The 15,306-nt window shown below is 49.8% G+C and overlaps 1 protein-coding gene across 1 annotated transcript in view; it reads right to left on the reverse strand.

Moving 5' to 3' along the window:
- The window catches only part of PTPRE (protein tyrosine phosphatase receptor type E), a 139,991-nt gene extending 132,368 nt beyond the window's left edge, over positions 1-7,623 (reverse strand). Inside the window, exon 1 of the mRNA XM_040624227.1 lies at positions 6,717-7,623. The gene's annotated coding sequence lies outside the window, so the exon portion shown is untranslated. The remainder of the gene's footprint in view (positions 1-6,716) is intronic.
- Positions 7,624-15,306: the final 7,683 nt, after the last annotated feature.

The raw sequence follows: 15,306 nt of genomic DNA on the forward strand, positions 1-15,306 counted from the left end.
CAGAATGTGCAGCATGTCGCTATGTTTTCGGGAAGGAGAAAAATCATCTTAATTTATGTAAAGAGAATTCCTAAAGATATGTATAATGGAATCCATGAGGCGTAAACACCAAATGTGTAAATATCACAGAATTATCTCAGCACATATTGTCTCAGAAATGGAAACAAATCCCTGGGCTGCAAACAGTCACTCAGGAGAACCTTGAGTTTTGTGATTTGGCTATTAATGTGCATGTGTAGGGCACGGGGAGGCAGAATTCTGACAACATCTCCCAAGATCCCCACCCCTCGGCTTTCTCCCCCAAATGCTAATCTGGGTGTGGCTCTGAAGGGACTGTACAGAGGGAATTAGGGTTCCTGCTCGGCTGACCTTAACACGGGGAGAGCATCCTGGATTACGGAGTGGACCCAGTGGGGTCCTATGAGCCCTCACAGGCGCCAGTGAGAGAGACGTGGCAGCGGGGAGGGCAGAGATACCCAAGCAGGAGAGGGACCCCCTATGCGCTGGCCCGACGCTGGAGGACAGGAGTCAAGAGCCACGGAGAGGGGTCGCCTAGACCTGACGGTCACCCAGCCGACAGCCTGCATGGGAACGTGGACCCCACCAACTGACTTTGAAAGCAATTCATCCCAGAGCCTCCCATAAGAAGCACGGCCCTGCCAACACCCCGATTTCGACCTGTGAGCCTCTGAGCAGAGAACCAGCAAGACGCAGACGAAGCTGGGCTGGGTTCTGACCTCCGGAAGCGGGCTAAGCAACAGGTATCGCTTTAAGCTGCTGACTGCAGGCTCATTTGTCACAGCAGCAGTAGGAACGTGACACGGTAGAGTAGGAGAGTGGCCATGAGCACACGCGTGTGCAAGTGAGCAAAAGCACCTTCTCCGCCCTCCTTTCTCTGTAGGCTAAGAGAAAAACCGCAGAAGTGACACCAAAACAGAGACCGCGTACGTGAGTTCACAGAACTTGCAATGGACTCCCCAAGGTGCTTCTTTCTTTATAACTGTCCCGGGCCCTGTACCCACGGAGACCCTCACTGGCACAGAGGACTGCATGCAGCTGGGAGGTGAGAAGCTTTTTTATGTCTCTTACTCCCCAAACCATAAGCATTTAACATTCGCTTGCAGAGGCTAAGTGTGCCAACTATAAAATTTAGGGCATCGATTCACCACCAGTGCTCCTTCTTAAGCAATAATTAACACATGGCAGAGTTCCTCACCGCGGCATATTTTAATGTGCGTGCCAAACACGAATTTTCAACATAGACATTGCGTTTACTTTTCTTGTTCAATTTCTTTTTTCTCTCTGATGGGGAAGAAGAAAGTCCTCAGTCAGGCCTTTCATTAAATTAAAATAAAATAATATAACACGACATTTCTGTACCTTATGTTCCTTAATAGGAGAAGCACGAAACAAAACCAATGTGTTGGTGAGAAATAAGCTTTTGGTTCCTCCGCATGTTAGCCATCGAAGACTGTATTGAAACTAGTCGTAGGTTCGGTAATGACTAAGTCACCATTTAGCTGTCCACTTAAAAGAGTCCACAGGAGACCGTTAAAAAACATCTCAACCAGATAAAAAGCACTTTTGCTGGGACATGAGTTCCACGGAGGAGCTGTGATGGAAACACAGAGATTAGGCAGAAAATTGTCAATGCACGGTCTTACAGAGACCGCACACACTCCCGCTGTTATCCTGCATTAAGAAAGAGCTCTGAATTCAAACGCTGGAATAGGACCATTTTCCTGGAATATGTTGGTTCACATTTTCCCTGCAAATTAAGATTCCTTCCATTTGAGAAAAGAATCAAAGAGGGCCAAAGAATTTCATAAATAAAAACAGAAGAAATGCCTTACTGCTCACTGAAGGGGAGGGAGGAGTAAGGAATCCCGCCCACACTTGAGGGTGATGTTTTGAAATCTCATTTTATGTACACAGAACAGAAAGAATGATGGGGAAGGAATATATTCTATCATGGGCAAGCTGCTACCTTGGAGATGGCGTGTGACAGACTTTGAACAAGGACCTGTGCCAAATGCAAAAATGTGAAGAATAAAGATATTTTAAGGATGGTGTGTCTCTCAAGGGTTCTTAACCTTTCTGGTGACATGGATCCCTTGGGCCATCTAGTGAAGCTTATTCTCAGAATAATACTTTCAATGACCTAAAATAAAATACATAGGAGTAACAACACAATTTTTAAAATGGACAAAAGATTTAAACAGACATTACCAAAGATGGGCATTGGGCAGACAACCACAGGAAAAGATGCTCAACACCATTAGTCATTAGGGATATGCAAATTAAAACTGCAGTGAGATCCCATTACTCACCCATACCAAAGGCAAAGATTTAAAAAGGCGGGGGGGGACCCCAAAAATGGAAAAAAACGACAATATTAAATGCTGGCAAGGGTGCAGAACAATGGGAACATTCATGCTCTGCTGGTGGGAAAGCAAAGGGTATACCCATTATGGAAAACAGTTTGGAAGTTTCTTTATCAAATTAAACACACATGACATTCAATCCAGCAACCCCATCCTACTGACTTATCCAAGTGGAAACCTAGGTTCACACAGAAACTTATATGCACATTTACAGCCATTTTATTCATACGCACCCCAAACTGGAACCCACCCACGTGCCACCCGACTGGGGAAAGATGAAAGGCACGGTGGTCCTTCCATACAACGGAACACTACTCAGTAAAATAAATGGGATGAACTAGTGATACAGACCACGGCAAGAATGACTCTGAGATCCACACGCTCCGTGAAAGAAGCCAGACTCAATAGGCTACGTACTGAGTGCAAGTATATGACATTCTTGACAAGGCAAAATTAGAGGGTTGGAGAACAGACCAGTGGTCGCCAAGAGTTAGGGGTGAGACTGGAGGTACAAGGGATATAAGACAACAAAGGAAGGTAATCATATGGAAAGAAAGAGGTAAATTTTTTCACCATCTAAATTTACAGACCCACTGAATTTTATCCACAAACCCTCAAAAGACCCCAGGTTAAGAATTCCTGAGCCCAAACCAACGTACTCAGGAATGGGACAGAGAAGAGAGTCTTGTGGCCAAAATGGCTGGTGTTCCCTGCACCTTCTCAGGGGGTTCCCCGCTCCAGACCACAGCTCTCAACCCATCTGACCACACCTGGTAGAAAACCTTACGTCACACTTGTCCCAGAGAACCCTTTGAAAAGGTCACACTACATTAACAGGTTCTTGGGGGCAGTGACCACGCGACCTTTGTGTCCTTAGCACCTGGCCGAGAGACTTGATAAATCCCCGTATCTGTTAGACAAATAAAATATCTACCCTTGCTGATTTCTAAAAACACACCAATTTCACCTGTTTGCCATAGAACCCATACTTCCAAGTAATTTGTTAAAAAACTTTATTGCATTAATACTAAGGATTTATATAATAATTTAAATGTATAAAGGGATTTAAAACTTTATTATTTACACGGCATACATCGTGGAAGAAATTGACCTGAAAAACTACAGTTGACAGAAGCTAATTAACATCGGCCACCATGGATGCAAAGGACCTCCTAATTTTATTTTACAACGAGTATTAAACTCCTTCACCCAAATAGAATGGCTTAGTGTTATAATTTGAAGTGTATACCAATCCAAGGTTTAATTTTGCTTTTAAGATTAAGTAGTACATGTGTAATTTAAAACTAATTTGAAACAGCAAACAATGTCATCGGGCTCACAATTAATGAGGTTTTGACAACTGCAAACAAATTGAACGCATAAATCTATTCACAACCATCGCTATATTTAACAAACATGCCACTTTGCGTGGCTATTCAGCTCATTTTCGTTTCCCAGGGTGAAAGCTGATTTGTGCTGACCTTGACCTCTAACACAGCGCTCAGTGTTTTGTTGGGCTATAAAAGTTGGGCTGAAAGCAGGACGATATGAAACTAAATGCTACAATTGTTCTCTGATGTGACACGATGAGGGCAGCCCTTATCTACCCAACACTGCGCTTTCCAAAATGTTATTTCAAAGGGAGACTCGAATTCCCAGCACACACCTTCAAGTCTGCATCCAGGACAGGATGTTTACTATTTTCCCCTTTTCATCAGGCAGCCTTGCAGATGGACTCAGGATCAGACGAGCACGCTAACCTGACCCAGCACAGCGAATCTGCCACACGCCCAGGAGAAATGGTGCTCGGTGCCCAGAGAAAGACCATTCAAAACATGAAAAAAGGAAATGGATCGGCACAGGGCAAACGTCCCACAAAAGGACGGATGGAATCGATACAAAGCAATGATCACGTGTGCATTTCAAAACAGTTAAAGAACTGCCGTATCTGCGCTAAGTTTTCTACTATTTCCTTCCTGCGCAGAAAGTCCAAAAGCCCTAAGGAAGCACACAGAGGCCTGTCAATAGGAAGAAACACAATTTACTGAAACAGGGAGCAGGCCAGGAAGTGGGCATACGCAAGACCTCTAGAGAAACAAGACAAGAGCAGTCAGAGGATGGCTTCCTTGTTCAATTACGGGAATTTTAAAGTTTGTTCAGATGCCTTGTGCAATAGGTTGAAAGTGAGTGAAAAACAGCAAATGTCACAAATAAATCTTCTCTGAAGTTCTGCTTTAACCATAAATCTGAAGGTTACCACTAATGCAATAATACGAATCTTGAGGAAAAAAAGCAAATCAGGATTACCGTATGTAGAAAATCAATATCCTCTCTAATAGTTTTTGTAGAGTGCATCAATTTTCTTAGCTAAAAAATGATGGTGCTTTCTGTGTTTTATGGCTAAATACAACGTAAAATATGGGAAAAGCCACCTAAAAGGGAAAAAAATCCATAGTGCTTCAAATAATAATGGTAATACAATAATAATACCTACTATGTCAAAATGCACCAGGTACGTAGGAATTACCATTCTCCCTTAACAATAAAATTAAATCAGGAAAGTGATTTGCTTTATGCCCCACCATGGAATCAGAATCATCTGTATTCTCATATAAATGACTAAAATACCTCACTCAAATATGTTACTTGTATTTTCTTTGGCTATAGACTTTATGCCAAGACGTGGACTCCCAGGCGGCCTCCCCTCCAAGCTGTTATTCCTCGGGGAGACCTAGTGTCCAGGTCTGGCCACGCGCCCTGCCTGGCATGCAGACGACCCTGGGCTCGAGTCCCAGCCCTGCTGCCTTCTAGTTATGTGGCCACGAACAACTCATTTCACTAATCCAAGTCTCAGTTTATGAACCTTAAAATGGGCTGACATCTCACACCATGCAACGCTTAGACTGAAGACAACTCAGTCCCGCTCAGTGAAGCCACAGCCTCCTTCTGTACCCTCTCCGAGGGGGGCACCTTGCCACCACGAGTATGATTCTAGTAGATCAAGGATTATGTTCTTTAGTAACACAGCCCCGGAAAATACAAGCCAGTACTTCATTTCTATCAACCAATGACCCCTACAGGTTCTAGTGCTGGAGAAAAAAGTAGCCCAATTAGGCTCGTTGAGGTATTAAATGCCCTGCGGGTCTGCAGCATGCCACCCCCTGAGAGGTGTGCGAGAACATACTCACCTCCACTCCACTTGCCTGTTACTGGCCAAAAAGCAACAAGAACTATGAATGCACCTGACCCACGGAGACGCCTGAATGGTAGCCATTATCAGACACTCTCTCTCATCTCTTTACTACATTTTGAGAGCAGCTGCCCCACGGGTCTCCCTGCCTGCTTCTAGTTCCTCGTCTGCTGGTTCTCTGTGCCCCCGTGGCCATCAGGACAGCTCTGGCCATGCGGAACCTGTCACTGGCCTGGAGCAGAGAGTCTAGTCTCCGGCTGGCTTGCCACGCCCACCCCGTCCAGGCTTCTGCCCAGCTGTCACCCCGGGGCCCCGTTCTCTTATCCGGGAAGCGTGAAAGCACCTCGAGGAAATGGAACAAAATATTTCTGCTGTAACGTGAAAGCCTCTTACAGAAGAAAAAATAAATAAATAATGTGAAAGGTGAACCTCCCAAATGTGACTCTCCAGGTATAACAACGAAGAATGTCTGCGCATCTGCACCCGTGCAAATGCTCCGAGATTTTATGTCTTAAATGGGCTCTTTAAACAGCCTTGCAGGTGAAATAAAATAAATACAAGCTCTTTAAAAATGTTAATAGCCTATACGTCCTTCCAGACAAGAATCAATTACAGCGAGAAAGGAAAAAACCCTCAGTGTGTGTGTGTGTGTGTGTGTGTGTGTGTGTGTGTGTCACACAGCAGGAGAGATTGCAAGCAGTTATCCATGAACCTGAAACACTTCCTCACTGTGAGCAAAAGAGGAAGCCTAAGTGCTGGCTACTCTGCCTTGAGAAAACCCAGTATACATAGGCTTGATCTTCAAAAATAAAAGGGTTAAGAAGTGATTATTTGTTCTCTAAAAGGATTAGCTGCTTGACAAAAGGATTATCTGCAGACTTCTAAAAGGTGTTAAGCTTTTAGCCTATATCAACAGTGTATATAAACCACAAATCGAATTAGTGTAACTTTTCAGGAATATTTTAATGTTGTAATACTGGGTACACTTGAGACAAAAAATAACCCTTGAGCTCTGTAGAAAGCAGTAGAGTGAGTGCCTGCTGTTTGGGGGCTGCCCTCAGCCTCCACACTCCCTTCTGCTTCCCAGCATCCCTTAAGCCTGCCAGGGCAGGATCCCACCTGCCGGCCCGCCCTCCCCGTACCTGCAGCCAGACTGCGGCAGGGAGGTGCTACCGGCTCCGACAATCAATCCTACCAAGACTTGGACTCTTCAGGGTGAGTCACACAGCCAGGGATGTTTCGGAAGTGTTCACGGAAGCCACAGCCGTGAGAGTCCACTGCCAGCCATGCCCAGCAGTATCAGTGCCACGGACCACAGGCCACATCCTTACCGAAAGCTTCCTGTGGCTGCACCTTAATTGTGGTTCAGAGCCTCCTGGGCTCCTGTCCCTTTTCTGAGCCTTGTTTTCCAGACTTCCGGTGGATTCTGAGAACTATGCAGTCACCTTCTGTCCAGTTCCTGTTCTCGTTAACCACAGTCAGATTCGGTGGTGTCCAGCGAAACGCCACAACTCATAAATCCAGGATAATAAAAAAGGAGGATTCCTCACCACCACGTACTTTTTGGAAAGGGCTGCTCATTCTCTCCTGCACGAACAGGGCCAACCGGTGTGACCAACAGAATACTGCAGAAAAGACAACATGACTCCTGAGGCGTGGTCCTAAAAGGTGTCCCGGCTTCTGCCTTGCTTTGCCTGGGATCACTCTCTCTGGGCGAAGCCAGCTGCTCGGTCATAAGGATGCTCAGACAGTGCTATGAATGGATCCACAGGCGGAGAAACTGAGGCCTCCTGCCCACAACCAACATCAGCTTGCCAGTCATGGAAGTGGGTCTTCAAGTCCCAGCGAGCCCTCAGGGGTGCCGGCTGCAGACAGGTGGGACGGGGTACGACTGCCAGCTCTGTTCTAGAGCCCAGAAAACGGCACTAGCCTTGCTCAGAAGGACAGCCTCTTCTGTGCCTGGGAACGTGCATTTCCAAGAATCCCAGGGACTCCTCCGAATGCCTCTGTGGACCATGGAGATGGTGCTGATGGGTGGGGTTTTCTGGCTGCTTATTCAGCACAACAGCTGCTCTGTAGCAAGCCACGGTTGGACCCATGCTCCATAACGTCTGAATTTAAAAATCATCTATTACCAAGAGTTTTTTTAGGAAAGATGAAAGCACCAAGTTATGTGGGTCGTGCCACGTTTTCCATGGTCTGTTACCCAATGGGAGCCTCTTGAACACTTGCCCAGGTTGTCCTGGTTAATCTTGCAGTTTTTATTGCTGGGGTTATTAAATATTCCGCAAGTACAGACAGGGAAGGTGGGCAGAGGGAAACACGCCGACTGCAGGCCGATGGCGAAATCCTGCTGACCTGTCCCACCGCTACCTGATCTCGTGTCGTAGAAAGACGCCGCCCACCTCCCCTTGGCCTTTTTTTTTTTTTTTAGATTTTATTTATTTATTTGACAGAGATAGAGACAGCCAGCGAGAGAGGGAACACAAGCAGGGGGAGTGGGAGAGGAAGAAGCAGGCTCATAGCGGGGGAGCCCGACATGGGGCTCGATCCCAGAACGCCCTGATCACGCCCTGAGCCGAAGGCAGACGCTTAACGACTGAGCCACCCAGGCGCCCCTCCCCTTGGCCTTTCTGACGAGAAGAGCCATGCCTGTGCCCCTATAACTCACTCCCATTTAGAGCACCAACTCTTGCTCAATAACAACCTTTCACAGTTCGTTCTCCCATCTTCCTGTAATTTGTTCCGACACCCGGTCTCCCAGAGACATCTTCTGCCTGCTCACCGTGCTTAATGGGATTTTCATGCATCTCGATGCAGTGTTTAATTTCCCCCGAAATGCACTGAAGCCCTCCGGCACAGAGGTCGCCCCCTGCAGCCAGATAAGGCGGTGTTCACAGCAGTTCACGGGGACCGCTCTGCAACTTCAATGGGCTCGGAGTCCAGCCGCCAGAAATGAGGCGGCGGGAAAGGGGCGCCGGGAGCAGGCGAACTTCCGGAGGCTTGCTCCCCTGCCCAGATTCCTCCAGCTCCTGCCAGAGGCGCCCAGGAGTAAAGTGCATGTGGCATTAAAGACAGATTGTCACTCCGAAGGAGATTGTGGGGTGTCTTGAGAGAACTCTTCTCGAAGCAGAAACTCTGCAGAACCCCTTGAACAGATTCAGAGTGATTTTCAGTCCGAAGCAAAGGGGCAAATCATCCCATTGTCCTGTTCTCACAGACCTGCAGCACTCACTCCAGGCGCTAGGGGCCGGGGACCCCGACTCCCTGTCCCCTGGACTCGTCACGCGATGAGGCAATTGGACCATCTCCTTGAGACTGGGAAACAACAGGGAGAAAACACTGGCTATTTCTTGGACTAGCTTTGCTATTAGTCATTGCAAAAGAATGGCATGCCAGCGGCTCTGACCGGTGACGTGCCCGCTCTCGAGGTCTCTGGCCCTGGCAGGAGTGCAGGGTGGGAAAGCCGCCAGAGGCACGAGGCGGTCACAGCTGCTGGCAGATCCCTGGCCGGTGCCCCTGGGGCCAGTGTCTGGGGTCACGGCAGTCACCCCATCAACTCTTGTGTCCCCCGCAGAGGTGGAGGGCCTACAGGAGTGGGAGCTCGGTGGGGTCTGGGGTTCTGGAAGAAGCAGCCCTAAAGGTCAGGCTGTGAATGGGGAAAACCAGAGAGAGGAGGGCAAGTGGGAAGGAGGGAGAGGAGGCAGGGAGAGGACAGGCCTGACCATGACCACGGGCCCACAGCTGTCTGTCTATGTGACCCGCCCGCCCACCTTGGCCTTGGTCTCCCCTGTATGCTGCAGTCAGGAGCAGAGTCACGGGAACGCATACTGACCACGAGACAGACAGCAGCTCTCTAAGAGAAAGCCTGGCAAAAGGGCCCCAGCCTCAGGCTTCATCCGTGCTGCTTGCTCTGACGGCGGGGACCGTGGACACCTCAGCGGCAAGAGGGCCCCTGGTGAACACACACTGGTCAGGATCTGCACAGTCGGGAACAGGGCGCAGTGCCCAGCACCAAAGCCCTTCTCGGTCCCCCACGGATGATGCGAGGACCTCAGGGCCGCCCATGATGGGTGCCACCGGCCCGCTCACCACACACTGTCTCCACAGCCAGCCTGACCTGGACACTGCCAGGCCTCTGGGGGAATCCCAGGACCAGATGGACAGACGGACACGGAAGGCCAGGCCCCAGGGAAAGGCTGAGGAGCAGCACTTGTGGACTTTGTTTCCCACACCCGGCAGGTCTCCCATTGGTATCTGCTGAACGACTGAATGAATGAATGGACGTCATGTCAATGACCACACCAGTGGCTGCCGTGGCGAGGAGCCTGCTGGGAGCAACCGTGACCACCGCACCACCCGAAACCCAAACTCAGCTCTCTGCTGCTTTGGTTTAGCCCTCACCTGCCCCAAGCTGCCCTCCTTTTAAAACCCACCCTTTGGGGGATCCTGGGGGGCTCAGTCGGTGAAGTGTCTGCCTTCAGCTCAGGTCATGATCCCGGGGTCCTGGCATCGAGCCCCGGAGCCTCACATCAGGCTCCCTGCATCGGGCTCTCTGCTCATCGGGGAGTCTGCTTCTCCTCCCTCTGCCCCTGCACGCCACCCACCCCCCCACTCTTGCGCGTGTGGTCTCTTTCCCTCTCCCAAATAAATAAATTTTTTTTTTAAAGATTTTATTTATTTATTTATTTATTTGACAGAGACAGACAGCCAGCGAGAGAGAGAGAACACAAGCAGGGGGAGTGAGAGAGGAAGAAGCAGGCTCCCAGCGGGGGAGCCTGATGTGGGGCTCGATCCTGGAACGCCGGGATCACGCCCTGAGCTGAAGGCAGACGCTTAACGACTGTGCCACCCAGGCGCCCCCCAAATAAATAAAATCTTAAATAAAAATAAAAGCAACCCTTTGAACCGGCCCTCGTGAAGTCACTACTGCCATGTGGTGGCTTATCTATCGACAGTCGACAGCGCTCTGCTAGGGCCAAAGGGGCCAGAGCCGGAGCTCGCAAGAGAGCAGAGCACACAGGAGACTCGCCAGGACAGAAGTCTTTCAGTTGAGACACTCAGTTGGTCCCCTCCTGACGGTCCCACTTGGGTCCTGAGAGCTGTCAGCACCATGCAGTGTGTTGGTCGGCCCTGCGAGGCGTCGAGGCCTCCCTCCTGGCCGCCCCCGTGTTGGAAAGTCCTGACCTCATTCCTGGGCCCTGCGAAAGCCCCACCATTCTCCACCCTGGCGTTGGGATTCCCAGGGGGGCTTTGTAAGACATGCAGCTCCCCAACCTCCCTGCACATAGCCACGGTGCTCTGGGACCTCGCCGGGGACTCTGATGCACGACCTGCCAAAGGAAAGCACCAGACAGCCTGTCCTGGCCCTGCTCCGAGATCCCAGCTCGTCCCCGTCCATCCTGCATGCCAGCCCCTCCCTCCTCAGAGCTCTCCATGGCCTCCCCCAGCCCTGAGATGGGGCCTGGGCCCTCCTCAGATGAGATCATTCCCAGGCAGGCCAAGTGTCCCCCCATCGCTGTGCTCCCTGTGTGAGGCTGGGGTCCACCTCCCTGCAGGCCCCATGCACCCCCCACACCTTTCCTCCATCGTGAGGACCACTTGGTCCCTCTGTACGTTTAGTCTCTGCCCTGCCCCCTCTGGCCCTGAACTTCCTCTTCTCCGGAGCAAGCCTCGTGCTACTTTGGCCTCATGTGTTGCCGTAAACGTAGCAATTTCACATTGAAAATACTCGGAGTAGGCCGGGTCCAGAGTAAGCGCTCCATCGATACAGCGGTTACTAGTATTATCACAGCTGTTGCTTTATTTACTGCCATGACCACCCCCCCCCCAACACACACACCGAGTATCGGACCTCGAGAAGGGAGGCTCTACTATGGGCTTTGTGTCCACGGACTTGGTGGCTCTCAGGTCTGGATTTTTAAAATGATGTTAGGTCACAGCCAAGGGGTCAGGGATGCTGTCTGCCAGTCCTGCCATCCGCAGAGACAGAAGGGAGGGGTCCCCACTGCCTGCAGCGCAGCCTTCCCCTAGTCTGCTCCCGAGTCCGGCACCCCAGCCTCGGCCGCAGACAGTCTGAGGCTGCCCCGCCTGCCAAGACACCAAGCCACGAAAGAAAGCGTAGTCTCCTCAAAACTCACACAGATCCCTGCTGTACGCAAAGCAAAAAGAGAATCCATTACAGAGGTGAATAACCAGAATCGACGTCATCGATCTCTGCCTGCCACGGACCATCCATCCAGGATATGCATTTCGATGTAACAAACAATAAATCATTTGCTAAACAAAAGCATGCTACACAGAAGACATGCACTTGTAACGGCCTCTAAAATGCCCCCCTGAAGCCATGTGCTGGGCAGAAACCACACCCAAAAGAATAGTGTGACACAGGCCACACAGAGCAGAGACGGAGGCACAGCAGTGAGCCAGTAACATCTCACCTTGGGGTCCTGCTCAAGGTTAGAATGCACTTCCACCCAGACACACAGAGAAGGTGGGCTTTCATCTCACGGAAGCCGACGAGGGGCCTCCATGTCCTGAGACACCCCCCCCCCCTGCCATATGGACAGAGTGTCCGACACAGGAGGGAGGACAAGCGGTCGGTCCACCGAGGCAGCGAGAACGGGAAAGAGGTGCGTCTGGGTCAGGACAATGGTGCCTGCAGCAGAGCCTGTGACCCTGCGCGGGTCTCAGGCTCGGCATCACAGCTGGCCACATGCTCAGACTCTACGCAGGGATGTCGCACTGTCCGCCGAACCCCAGAGGGGCCATCTAAACTGAGAAGGTAGAACTGGCTTCGGTTCTTGGTAAACTGAAAGGCTTGTACAGAAAACGTGTTTTTGGTTACCTAAAAACATACGAGCAAGGTTATAAAGAAATAACTAGACATGAGTTTGCACCTGTCAGAGGCCAGCGGTGGCCAACCACATGAGGCTTCACAAGCCCATTCTTAACCCACTTCCTATGAGCTGGCTCTACCAATGACAACAGCCATGATTAAGTGACCCATTCCATGTTACTGCATTGGGAATACTGTCCAATACCCACAAATGTACTCGGTAACCCAAGTTTTAATAAGAAAAATTAGAACGGTTAGCACAGTGAAGCACGGATATTGCCCCAGCCAGTTTGAAGAGCCCCTAGTAGAGTCAATTGTCTGTGTTCGAGAAGTCCATTCGGCTCCCCTAAGGCACCTCAAACTCAGCTCACAATCTGAGGCCAACATCGTCTCTTAAATCTCTGTCTGGTCCGGATGCGTGCAGTCTCCTTAGCCGAAAACTGCGGGGCTTTGGTTCAGGCCTCAGACTTTCTTGAAACCGTAAAAACCAAACCAAACCAAACTAGAAAGGCTGTGTGCACACATGCATTTTTCTACAGAATGAATCTGTAGTCTTGCTCAGAATCTCAAAGGCGGCCACGATTCCAAACAGGTGAAGTACTGGTCCATCTAGCGGACCCACGCTGCTCAATGGCTTACGAGTGTTTGGGGATTCCCAGATTGTCCAGTCCCCTTGTCTCACCCCCTCCATTCCGGGGCCCCAGCTCCTCCCAGACACCTGCTACTCCCCAGACAGTACATGTTACTCCTCACTGCAGGGCAAGCACATGTGAGCCCCTCTCTCTTGAATGTTCTAGCCCTGTCGGCTGCCAAGAAAATATCCTTGAAAACCAAGCCCGTCTAGGACCCCTTCCACATGCCCACCTCTGCAGCCAGCATGACACGTAACACACTCAGAAAGTGACAAGTTCTGCCTCCCATGGACGTGGAACACCCAGAGAACAGGCATTGTGACTTCTCTTTGTGATTTCACTACTAAACACACAGGACGTGCAGTGTAGGCACTCAATACATGTTTAACATCTCTAACCGTCCCTTCCAAATGACCTTACAGACTCTTGTAAATACTACACACATTTGATGAAAACCAAGAAATATCCTTTGAAAGAATATTGTTGGCTAGCTCAGAGCAGACCTAGCTTGGCACGATACAGTACAAAATGATTAAATTTCTGGCTCTTGCATTCTTACGTGACATTGGGCCAAAATCAGGACTTTGCTCAAAGGAATCTAAATGGGCAGACTGATAACATCTCCAATAGAAGACTGAACTTTAGCTGATGTTGGCAACATTAGCAAAAAGTAATTTATTGAATTACTGATGCACTTAATAAAGTGCGGCCACAAGCTCGGGGAGACGGACGGCTGAGTCAGCCTCACTCCAAAATTAAGGACGGGGTTGGGTTCCTGTTTCAAAGCAGTCTTACGTCCAGTACTTAAACATTCAGCTGTTTATGAAACCAAGGCTACTCCCAGAGCCAGAAAAACCACATCCTGAAAAAAAGCACTAATTATAAGGAATAATTTTACTAGTAACAGTGCAGGTTTGGGGATGACTTGAATTAATGTGGCAGCAAAGGCCAGTTTCTGTTCGATTAGCAAACGTCATAGGGCAGCCAAGGTTGCACGGGGGCTTATCTTTACCTGTTTAAGAAGCTGGAATATTCTAATCTCTTTGGAAGAGCATTTGCATGGTTTCTAGTCAATAAGGCGGGTGCCCTAAGGCAGCATTTTGTTCGCCGAGATAGAGTTACTGTAAATCCCTGAATGTAACAAAGAGACAAATTTTCTGGCTTTTGTCCGTTCACGCTGACTTTGCCCTGTTATTGTGGGAGAGCTTCTGCTTCAGGGACTCAGTGTGCGGCTCTGAATATTAGCGCTACGTGCTGATGCCACCAAGCGGGCCACCCCTCTGCCCTCTGAGACTGTCCCCAGCCACACCCTGGCCTGTAACTCTTGACCACACGTGTCTCGGATCGCCAGCTCCCACTCTGGGTTGAAAGGCAATTTGGAGGGCCGCCTGGGTGGCTCAGTCGTTAAGGGTCTGCCTTTGGCCCAGGGTGTGGTCCCAGGGTCCTGGGATCGAGCCCCGCATTGGGCTCCCTGCTCTCCTGGGAGCCTGCGTCTTCCTCTCCCATTCTCCCTGCTGTGTTCCCTCTCTCGCTGGCTGTGTCTCTCTCTGTCAAATAAATAAATAAAATCTTAAAAAAAAAAAAAGGGAATTTGGAGGTAGCTGCGGATGACTAATATCAGAAGAAAAAACCTCAGTATCTGAGAGTCTCTCTGTGTCTCTCCTGCTGTATCTCTGTCTTTATCTCTGCCTTGCTGTGTGTCTCTATCTCTTTGTGTCTCTCTTTGTCTCTCTGTGTCTCTGTTGCTGTCTCTCTCTCCTCTCTTACTTTCCTCTTCTGTATGTACCACAGTGGAGAAGTGTGCTGTAGACAGGAAAGCTCTGGAAAGAAACATGAACATCTGTAGGAACGGTGCTGCTGAATACTGACTTCTTAGCTTAATTCACAAGCACCTGTTTCTGGAATCTAGAAAATGAGCCACAGCGTTCTGTAGGGAGGAGCTACGTTGTCTCCACGGGAAAACATGGGATCGCCAAAGACCCATGCCATCTTACCTCAAAAGGAGCCCTGCCTTGTACTGAAGCTGTGCTTTGTGACACACTCTGCCCTTCTCCTCCTCTGCCTCCTCTGACCCTTCATCCCAAGACCCCAACAGGAAGCGAGTCAGCACCAGAGCTCAAACGTGAGCCCACTCTGAGGACACAGCCTTTCCCATGGACGGACTGCCACGTATGCCACAATTCACACCACAAAATGAAAGCTTTATCCCACGACAAGAATCCAGACAAGCAGACGGGGGGGGGGGGGGGGGGGGGGGGGGTG

Source organism: Ursus maritimus, unplaced genomic scaffold (assembly GCF_017311325.1).
Source record: "Ursus maritimus isolate PB19 unplaced genomic scaffold, ASM1731132v1 scaffold_7, whole genome shotgun sequence".
Lineage (NCBI taxonomy): Eukaryota > Metazoa > Chordata > Mammalia > Carnivora > Ursidae > Ursus > Ursus maritimus.